At 46.8% G+C, this 8171-nt stretch overlaps 2 long non-coding RNA genes across 2 annotated transcripts; one reads left to right on the top strand and one right to left on the bottom strand.

Annotated features, from left to right (window-relative positions):
* The first annotated feature begins 68 nt into the window (after positions 1-68).
* On the top strand, positions 69-7569 carry LOC122166255. The gene is made up of 3 exons (XR_006170749.1): positions 69-2124; positions 4872-5084; positions 7276-7569. It is a non-coding gene; the product is annotated as an uncharacterized LOC122166255 (long non-coding RNA).
* Positions 3442-5034, bottom strand: LOC122166256. The gene is made up of 3 exons (XR_006170750.1): positions 4956-5034; positions 3962-4228; positions 3442-3549 (listed from the first exon to the last, which is right to left on the bottom strand). It is a non-coding gene; the product is annotated as an uncharacterized LOC122166256 (long non-coding RNA).
* Positions 7570-8171: the final 602 nt, after the last annotated feature.

The following is an 8171-nucleotide window of genomic DNA, read 5'->3' as shown; positions in this document are numbered from 1 at the left end:
CAGCCGGCTGCTGCCGCCGTCCATTTTGGGTGCAGCTCGGCGGGCTGTCCCCTCACAGCCGTGTGGCGGTGGTTCTGATGGCGGCGCTGCTGGAGGAACGCGCTGTGAGGCCGCAGGTTGCTCCCGTTCAGCCATACGGGTTCTGAAGTGTTTAATCCCTTGCGTGGGAAGCGGAGATGAGAGCTGTTCTCTGGCAGGCGGATGCAGCCTTTGGCAGTTCGTATCTGGGAGGTGAAGATGGCGTGAGATTGAAATGGGGAATAAAGCAGAGATTCAGCCTGTATGAGCGCTGTATGAAACGTGCAGCGCCTCAGACTAAAGCCGGGCAGTGATATCCACATTGCTGCTGCAAGGCTGGGGAGGAGGAGGTGCTGCTGTCGGATGAGTTCACTGCTCTGAGCTGTTTGCAAAGACCAAAAAACATTGGGACTGATTTATTTTTCCTTCTTCCCAGGCTCTAAGTGAGTGCGTAAAAAAATAAATAGTTGAGGGAGGCAGAGTTTGGAATGTCAGTGAAGTATTTATTGCTTATGCCAACAGGTTTTTCTAGTATCTGGGAATTAAAACATGAATCCAGGTAGTTAATGGAAGGAATTGGCATGTGCGTGTCTTCCCGGCAGCTCATTTTGCAGTGAATTGATGTGATTGCTCCGAACCAGGTAGATGTTGCTTCTCATGTCTGGTTTCAGTCTGCAGCGGTTGAAGCTGTGGTTATTTAAGCTGCTGATGTTCAATCTGCTTTTTCCAGTAAGTGGTGAGGAGGAAGACGATGCATTTTTTGTTGGTAAAAGGGTGTTTCTCTAAAGCCTGCATTTCGTAAGTAGGTTTTGTGGGTAACAACAATTTGGGATCTTCTCATGTAAGGATCTGGCAAAGGAAGAAAAACTATCATGAGGAATACTAAGCACCCCTCTTCCGTGCGAGCTCCACCAGTGCTCGTGCTTTGTTTTTCAAATCGGTAATTAGTGGAGTGACATCTCCTGGCTGAACTGAACTAAAGGTAGCAGTGACATAAAAAGCCTTCTGCCCTAATTCTGTTTGAATGGTTTTCAGTTTAGGAGAGGCCAAAAGGTGTTACCACCTGATGGCTGTTCAATGGCTCGTGGGAAATGGCTCTTAAGGGTCCCAGTTTAATTTCCTAACCTCCCAACTGTAGCACATTTCTCACAGCACTGTTACACTCCAGGAAGGTCTAAGTGGATAATTTGTAATGAATAATGTGCTCTCCTTCTGCCTTTTCCTACTCAGAAGTTTTAACAAATGAAGTGATTTTCATTTCTCCCCTCGTTATTTACTGTTAACTCCTGCAAGTTAAGTGTTCTTGAGCAGTTTGTTCTGTATGTGCAGTATCTGGAGAGTTTCTTGCCTGCCAGCAGGACTAAGCTCTCCAACCTCAGCGGGAGGCAGCAGAGGGGGAAGGTGACAGACTCCTTCACTGTGAGGAGGGAGTAGAGTATAGCAATTGTACCTCAGTAATTTGCTTAATGGGGTAGGAAGCATAAGATTAAATCATTTCTTCATGAAAAGGCACCTTAAGAGTTCATTTCCAGGGCTGCAGGGATATTTAGGTTGGTGGTTTTTTTTTAAGTGGAAGGAAGTCTTCAAACACAGTCACTGTTGCCTAGATGCCCACAACCTGAGCTGACTGTGAAGTGCAGGCTGGCCCCATGCATCCTCTCAGTGCTGACAGCACCGGCTTCCCTTCCCAACGGCTGCAGCAGGACAGCAAGGCTGAGCCCACCCAGCTTCCCTGGGCACAGATTTGGCTATCTCCTTGCCACACAGTAGCTCATTTTCACTTCGAAATTTGCTTGCACTGAGGCCTGCTACCCCTTGCTCAAAGTTTGAGTGGCACTGGCTGGTAATACCTGTGGAAGGGATACTGAGAGTCAGGCAAAACATAGCGCTGACTTCTCCTTTCTGTTCTCAGGTAGCTGGGCTGAGAGTGTTCCTGACTGGCGATCCGCTGGCACGGAGGCTGCAGATACGCATTTGCTTTTGCTCCATCTGCTGCCGATCCGGTCACGGCACGAGCACTTGGGAAAGAAGCAGAATCAGTTAGAGTAGGAGATGGTGGGGAATACCAGCTTCTCAATGCTAGGAAAAGACTGTGGTCAGGCCATGGTGAGTATTAGGGGATGTTTGGGAATCGAAGTAATGCGACTTCACAGAAGTAAATTGGCATAGCAGCCCCAGTGTTTTGATCTCAGTGTCTCCTTCTTGCATGTATGTGCTCACCTGTATGCTAAAATAGTTCATCCTACAGCCTGGAAAGAGAGGGTAAGCTTCCTTCCAAAGTCTTACCTATGCTCTTCTGTCCCCTAATCTGTTCTTCCTGTGACACTGGGGTGACATCTGGCACCTGGCCAGCAGCACAAGGCTGTTCTGGGCTGCTTTCTACAGAATTGCCTCGCACTGACAGCTGTGATTTGGGTAGTAGCTTGTTGCAAGCAAAAAGACGTGCCAGCCATAAGCGGTAGCTGCTAATGTGCTACTCTGCTCTGCTGGGAAGGAGGAGCAGTGTTTCCTCTAGGAGGAGCACTGTCCCAGCACATGGAGGGGTTTGTGAGATGGACACAGCACAGCACAGTGACTTCAGGACACGTGTACATCTCACAGCGAGAGTTTTTCTTGTCCCACTGGGCTGAGCAGGCAGCTTCTGTCCACACCTGTAAATACCGTTCTCCCTCCCTCAGAACTCAGCAGCAGTATTTCAGCTAGGCAGCGCATGGGACTGAGTGAGAAGCTGTTGTCTTCAAAAACTTACCAAGTGGCTTATTTCATGTATGAAACATATGATGTAGCATATCATGGGAGCTAACAGGATGCAAACGATGAACGCTTTCATGATGATACCTATATTTTGTCTGATCAGCAAATCTTTGCCATTTGTGGATGGAATTCTCTCTAAAATGAGATAAAAGAATATTTGAGACATGATGCAAGTCTTTGACCATTCAGTATCTTCATTTTGGTGAGGCTGGGCTGAGTACATTGGGTTGAGCAGAGCAACAGTGCAGGGTCTCCTATCGGCTGTCAGTGGAAGCTGTACATCTCTCTGGAATCTCAGAATCTTTTTACTTGAAAATATTTCAGTTATTTTTCAGTTGCTGAGAGCTCCCCAGAAGCAGCTGGTATGTAAGTGCTGTAGAGCACTGTGGAACTTCCTGCTGAAGGCCTGTGAGGTTTTTAAGGAAAGCTAGGAGCCCTTGCTTGAACATGAATGAAAGTCAGCACTTAAATATTGATTTCTTATTACAGCTGTGGACTCAGAAGGGACCTGGGATGATATATTGGGTCAGTGTAGTTATTCAGAGAAATTACTGCTTGAGAGGAGTCAGGCTGAGCTGTGTGTGTGAAAGGCACCACCCCCTCCCATCCTTACACCTACCATTACACTGCTTTTGTGGCTCAGCAGGGAGAGCTGGCACCTACCTGGGGAGGTCTGCTGCTCTGGGTGCACACGTGGGGTAGATGAGCCATTGGAAAACACTTTCTGCTTGAGGGGTGTTGCTGTTACGGTGTGATTCGAAATCACTGCCAGAAAGACTGGAAATGACAAATAGTGAAGCTAGAGATTTGTTTGAACTGAAGAACCTGAAGCAGCTGACAGAAGGTGATGCAGCACTGGCAGTTTGCTGTACCAGAGCCACGGGGCGTTCTGCCATGTGCCATTTCCCAGTGTGCAGAATTTTCCTTCTGTGTTAATACTGGAAACTATATTTGCCAGAATCTCCTGTCTCTTCCAAAAGAAGGGAGAACAGCAGAGTGGAATTGTTCCCAACATGAACCTTTCAGTACTGTTAACTCTGCGCCATTACTCTCTCCTTAGTTTCCATTTCTTTGTTTGAGAAGGTACAAATAATTTTTTTAATAACCACTATCGTATGAACTATATGAAATTGAAGACTGCTATCCTTTCATATACTTAAACAGACATTTGTTACACTGAACTTTTTACCTTTGCTTCTGAAAATAAATCTTCTATGGAACTGCCTTCTCGTGGATGTCCGTAACACACAGGTGTGGTTGGTTCCCCCAGCTGTGCTGGGGACGACCTGCAGGCTCTCCACAGTGCAGCCCTCTGCTACCCTCTCTGTCAGATCTCCGTGCATCTTCTCCAGCTGCAGCAGATTTACTTGCACAGAGCTTTGATGACTAAAGCATTTCAGAAATGTGACTTTATGGTTTCTGCTTAATGTCCCTCTGGTTTCAGCTATCCCAGGGGCTGGAAAAAGATAAGAGGTAAATGTTAGTAAAGGTTTCTCTTAGTTTGGATGAAGTTCCTCCCACGAGAGGTTCGAGCCAGCAGTTAGCTGTGAGGGATGCGCTGCTGTAGGGAATCTGCACAGACGGCTTGGTGTTAGTGTTACAGTGAGGAGAATTCAAGCAGGTTCTCTGTTCTTATTTCTGTTGTTATTCTGTATGTTGGACAACCCAATGCTCAAGTGTTGCAATGTTAATTCCCAAGGACAACCTTGGCGCCAGCTAACCTTACAGCAGCCTAGCCTGCTGTGGGCAGCTCCCTGATCAGTGGCCAGAGGCCGACCTCCTGTCTGGGGTCCCTGTTGCCCTGTGGTCTCATGCTGAGTGGGAGCTGGTGCCCTCGGCCCCAGCACTCGGGTGCCAGGAGCTGGGTGCAGGTACCCTGCTGTGATGAGGCAGGGGCAGCTCTATCCAGTCCAGCTTTGCAGTAAATCCTGCAGTAACTTTGCTTTCTTTGCTGCAAGAGTTGGCTGAAAATTTCAGATGTTGCACATAATGATTGCAGGCAAGTGACACTAACCCACCTAACGTTATTGGTATGGTCTCTGGTTTCTAGTGATACAGAGCTAGAATTCTGCATGACCTCTGTAATCCTTTTTGGCCAGGTGGCTGAGGAAGAGCTGAGACCACAGAAAAGGCTCGCCGTACCCCTGGCAGCTGTGACAGCTCTCCTGCTCGTGGGCTCTCACCTTGCAGGAAGACATCCAGGTTTTGCATGCGGCCGGCTGCCCAGGCGCTTCCCACGTGGCATCTGTAGTCCCTGAGGTCTGCAGGGAGCAAAGTGAGGGATGAGTGCCTTCAAGCTGCGACGCAGTTAGGTCAGTACTACCCTCTTTTTGGTAACTAATTTTCAACATCAACGTTTTGCTGATGGCAAAAGTGCTAGAATCTGGGGAGCGTCAGTGCATTAGAGACTTTGTTGAGCGTAGAGATTCAATTCAGCACAGTAAAGTGACAAAATATGTAACATTAGCAATGAATATTTTTTAAAATTTCCTACATAGTTAATATTCAGTTAGAACTTGCAGTTATGTGAGCAACTTACCTTCTCTGATAAGACTCTTGTGCACTATCACCAAGCTGAGTATTAATAGTGTGACCATAACTGCGCCTGCTCTTCACAGTCTTGAAGCAGTTTTTATCTTTACTGCTTTCTCTGAGCTGTAGTACAGGTGTTTAAGCAGATACTGTGCTGATAAGCAGAGCTCCTGGAACAGCTCTGTAATCATATATTCCTGATGAAAACTGTATCTTTACAATGGTTGACTCATGCAGGGCTTAAAGTGAATGTCTTAATTCGTGATAGGTTGTATGAATTTCTAGTGCTGAGCCAGTCCAGCAAATGTGGACTTTGGTAAGAAATAGACCCAAAGAAAGCCTTCTCTGTCAGTCAAGCTCCCTTTCAGTCGGTTCGTCCCAGGTGAGGTGTGGTCCTGAGCACAGATCTCAGGGCTGCACGCTGCGAGGGGTGATGCTGGTGTGTGGAGCTGGGAGAGGGCACTGGGCACTGGGCTGCCGTGGAGACGTTGGCTGCTAAGGGCTCAGCAGTTCTAGAAGCCAACAGAACCCTCACCTCCAGCCCAGGCTCTTTGTGACTTTGGATGTTCATGCTGAGGGCTGCAAATGTTTAGGAAAGGGTGGGAGCCTGTGCTTGCCTGCTGGCCCTGGAGAGTGAAACCCCACAGCTTATGGGGCAGCGAAGCCCAGCAAATCCTGCAGCCAGAATGGGTGGGGAAGCCTGGCCAGGGTGCAGCTGTAACCAAAGAGTCCTGGTGAGATTGCTGTAGTCACAGGGTGGATTGGTTTTGGACAACTGGCATTTTCTACATTAGTCAAAAGATGGTGATGGAAATAATTTCTTTCTCCAAAGTCTCTGGCTTTTAAGTGCTGAATAACACAGGTTTATGTCCCCAATCACAAGAGGAAAGGTAGACTGTTTTTGTTGAATCTGAACTGACCCGTGGTGTTTCATGTGACTGAGAGCCCAGAGACTTGAGAAAACTGCTAAATATTTTCCTGAGGTGCCGAGTTTATTCATAAGTGACATCCAGTTACCATAAGCTGAAACTGCACCCATCATAAAGGATGACTATAGAATAAATATGTCATTCACCATTGTCCAGTGAGAAAAAAACCAAGAGTCTGAATATTCCTGAGAGCTACAGCCCCCAGCCCTCCCACCTAGAGCACAGTATAAAGAATATGAAGTTGCAAATCACCGTTTAATCAGCAGTTGAATTCATCTTTTATCTTGGAAATAGTGTATTCATGCAAATAAAATGAAATGTTCGCTCACTTCTCTGCTTGTGAAATGTAGTGCGTAGATGTCAGGGAGCTCTGCCAGGATCCTTTGCAGAGGAGGATTTCATCATCTTGTCAATGAGTGTGTTCTCACTCGGTGCATCTGAGCATGTGTCTGTAGTATCCGTGGTGTTTGCTGGGGAGGGTTTTTGATTTGGATAAGAGAATTCACGTCTGTATCCCCTTTTAAAGTGATATTTCCATGCTTGTTAATTTTTATGCAATGTTCCCGAGATAGAAATCACTAGAAATCCAGTGTTTCTCAGCCTTGTAAATAAAAACTCAAAAGTATTAAAAAGAGAAGTAGATTTTAAATAATTTCAAGCAACTAAATGTTCATCTTTAATGTGGCTGCCTAATGCTGTTGCTAAGCGTTCCCATCCCAGCACTTGGTTTCACTCTGATTCTTTCTGCTGTTTCTGGAGTTCTGGCACAAGCCTAACTGCAGATTTGCAACACATCTTAGGACACTTCCTGAAACAGTGAGAGAACTTAGGGCCAAGGACAGCACACCTTGTGGCCCCAGTGAGCTGGCAGCTCAGCCTCCAGCCAGAGGCAGGGTTATGGTTATCCTTGAGAACACGCAGCTGCTGCCACTGCGAGGGTTCGTGTTTCGTTTCCAATGTTTAAAATCTTCTGCAAATAGCTAAAATATGATTTTGCTTTAAAAAGCAAATCTGACCTTTTTCTCTGCTCCTCGCCTGCCAGGAAGCAAGCTGTGCCAGCGTGCATGGCCTCAGCACCCCCCTCACCTGGAATGATCCCTCTGGTGTGTGCGTGGTGATGTTATCAGAGCCTGGGGAAGAGCCATGGAACCCTGCTTTGGCCTCATGGAAGGTAAGAACTTTTTGCCTGTATTTTTTTGGAAAATGGTTTATTTGCATTATTAAGGGTGTGATTGCTTTTTTGAGAATTTGAGGAGGGGTTCCACATGTGAACAGTGCATGCATTTATAAGCCATGCAAAGTAAGGTGCTGGGTCCCAGGTCTGAACGTAGTGGGAAAAGGATGTGTGTCTAGACAACACCCCCTCCTCCCAAGGGCCTGAACTGTGGTTACAATTCTCTGCCGTTGCAAAGTGTCTGAAATTTGTGGAACACTGTGTTCATATTATTGCTGTCCACAATTTGAAGACTTGAATGCTTTTTAGCCAGTTCAATCTAAAGTTATAGGAAATCTAGAATGCATTTCTGCTGCTATAGAAGTCCCAGAAATTTCACTGAATGGCCTAAAAGCAGGTTGTGATTCAGCATGGCAAATCATTATTGCTGGGTGCTCCTTACCCTGCACTGTATTACCCCTAAATCAGTTACTGCAGTTCCTCCCAAATGGTGTTTCTTGTGAAAAGTCTCCCAGCAGTGCTTCTCACAATGAAGAGCAGTGAATTGCCACTGGCTTCAGTGGGAAGGAACAGCTGTGAGATATAGAAAGTCCAAAGCTTTTATTTGCTTGTGCCAAGGTGGCATAATTTAATATTTGGGGAGGTACTCTGTGCTGCATGTCTGCCAGCGGGGTGCTGGCAGCTGTCCTGGTGTGGGATGTGTGTGGGGATCCGTCTGTGGAAAGGCCACGCGTGGCTGTCAGAGGTGGATGAGCTGCTGCTGG

This window comes from Centrocercus urophasianus, unplaced genomic scaffold (assembly GCF_019232065.1).
Source record: "Centrocercus urophasianus isolate 14NV4802_14NV808 unplaced genomic scaffold, USGS_Curo_1.0 seq_327, whole genome shotgun sequence".
Lineage (NCBI taxonomy): Eukaryota > Metazoa > Chordata > Aves > Galliformes > Phasianidae > Centrocercus > Centrocercus urophasianus.
This window is presented reverse-complemented; position numbering and strand designations above follow the sequence as displayed.